Here is a 2,329-nt window from a genome sequence, read left to right on the forward strand (position 1 = left end):
GACCCAACAAAGAAAGAGAACTTTAGACCAATCTCCTTATGAACATCGATGCAAAAATATTCAATGAAAGTCTTGCAAACTGAATCCAAGAACACATCAAAACCATCATCCACCATGATCAAGAAGGCTTCATCCCTGGGATGCAGGGCTAGTTCAATATATGGAAATCCATCAACATAATCCACTACGTAAACAAATTTAAAGAAAAAAACACATACTCATTTCAATAGATGCCGAGAAATCATTTGAAAAAAATCAACACCCCTTCATGTTAAAAATCTTGGAAAGATCAGGAATTCAAGGGCCATACTTAAACATAGTAAAAGCAGTATACAGCAAAACAGTAGCTAACATCAAACTAAATGGAGAGAAACTTGAAGCAATCCCACTAAAATCAGGGACTAGACAAGACTGCCACACTCTCTCCCTACTTATTCAATATAGTACTCGAAATCCTAGCCAGAGCAAAAAGACAATGAAAGGAGGTCAAAGGGATACAAATTGGAAGGGGAGAAATCAAATTATCACTATTTCCAGATGATGATAGTATATTTAAGTGACCCCAAAATTTCTACTAGAAAACTCCTAAACCTGATGAACAAATTTAGCAAAGTGGCTGGATATAAATTTAACTCAAACAAATCAGTAGCCTTCCTCTAATCAAAGGATAAACAGGATGAGACAGAAATTAGGGAAATGACATTCTTCACAATATTCACAAATAATATAAAATACCTTGGTGTGACTTTAACCAAGAAAGTGACAGATCTGTACTACAAGAACTTCAAGTCTCTGAAGAAAGAAATTGAAGAAGATCTCAGAAGATGGAAAGATCTCCCATGCTCATGGATTGGGAGGATTAATATAGTGAAATAGCCATCTTACCAAAAGCAATCTATAGATTCAATGCAATAACCATCAAAATTCCAACTCAATTTTTCATAGAGTTGGAAAGAGCAATTTGATAATTCATCTGGAATAGCAAAAAACCCAGGGTAGTGAAAACTATTCCTAACAATAAAACAACTTCTGGGGGAAGTCACCATCCCTGACCTCGAGCTGTATTACAGAGAAATAGTGATAAAACTGTATGGTATTGGTACAAAGACAGGCAGATAGATCAATGGAATAGAGTTGAAGATCCAGAAATAAACTCACATACCTATGGATATTTGATCCTTAACAAAGGAGCTAAAACCATCCAGATGAAAAGAGAGCATTTTTAACAAATTGGTGCTGGTTGAACTGATGATCAGAATGTAGAAGAAAGCAAATTGACCCATTCTTATCACCTTGTACAAAGCTCAAGTCAAGTGGAAAAAGGACCACCACATAAAAACCAATACAGTAAAACTAATAGAAGATAAAGTGGGGAAGAACTTCGAACACATAGCCACAGGGGAAATTTTCCTGAACAGAGCACCAATGGTTTATGCTCTAAGATCAGGATTCGGCAAGTTGGACCTCATAAAATTGATAAGCTTCCATAAGGCAAAGGACATTGTCAATAGGACAAAATGGCAACCAACAGTTTGGGAGACAACTTTTACCAGTCCTACATTTGATAGAGGATTAATATCCAATATATACAAAGAACTCAAGACATTATACTCCAGAGAATCAAATACCTCTGTAAAGAAATGGAGGACAGAGCTAAAGAAAGAATTCTCAACTTAAGAATATAGAATGGCCGAGAAGCACCTAAAGAAATGTTCAACATCCTTAGTCATCAGGGAAATGCAAATCAAAACAACCCTGAGATTCCACCTCACATCAGTCAGAATGGCTAAGATCAAAATCTCAGGTGACAACAGATGCTGGCGAGGGTGTGCAGAAAGAGGAACACTCCTCAATTGTTGGTGGGATTGCAACATGGTACAACCACTTTGGAAATCAATTTGGCAGTTCCTCAGAAAATTGGACATTGCACTACCTGAGGACCCAGCTACAAACGGTGCTCCAACATATAACAGTGCTCCACTGTGTTCATAGCAGCCTTATTTATACTAGAAGCTTGAAAGAAGCTAGATGTCTCTCAACCGAGGAACGGATACAGAAAATGTACATTTACATAATGGAGTACTATTTAACTATTAAAAACAATGACTGCTTGAAATTCTTAGGCAAATGGATAGAACTTGAAAATATACTGAGTGAGGAAACCCAATCACAAAAGAACATACATGTTATGTACTCACTGATAAGTGAATATTAGCTCAAAAGCTCAGAATACCCAAGATACAATCCATAGACCACAAGACACTCAAGAAGTTCGAAGACCAAAGAATGGATGTTCTTCAGTCCTTCTTAGAGGGGAAACAAAATATTC

The sequence above is a fragment of the Rattus norvegicus genome, chromosome 18 (assembly GCF_036323735.1).
Source record: "Rattus norvegicus strain BN/NHsdMcwi chromosome 18, GRCr8, whole genome shotgun sequence".
Taxonomy (NCBI): Eukaryota; Metazoa; Chordata; class Mammalia; order Rodentia; family Muridae; genus Rattus; species Rattus norvegicus.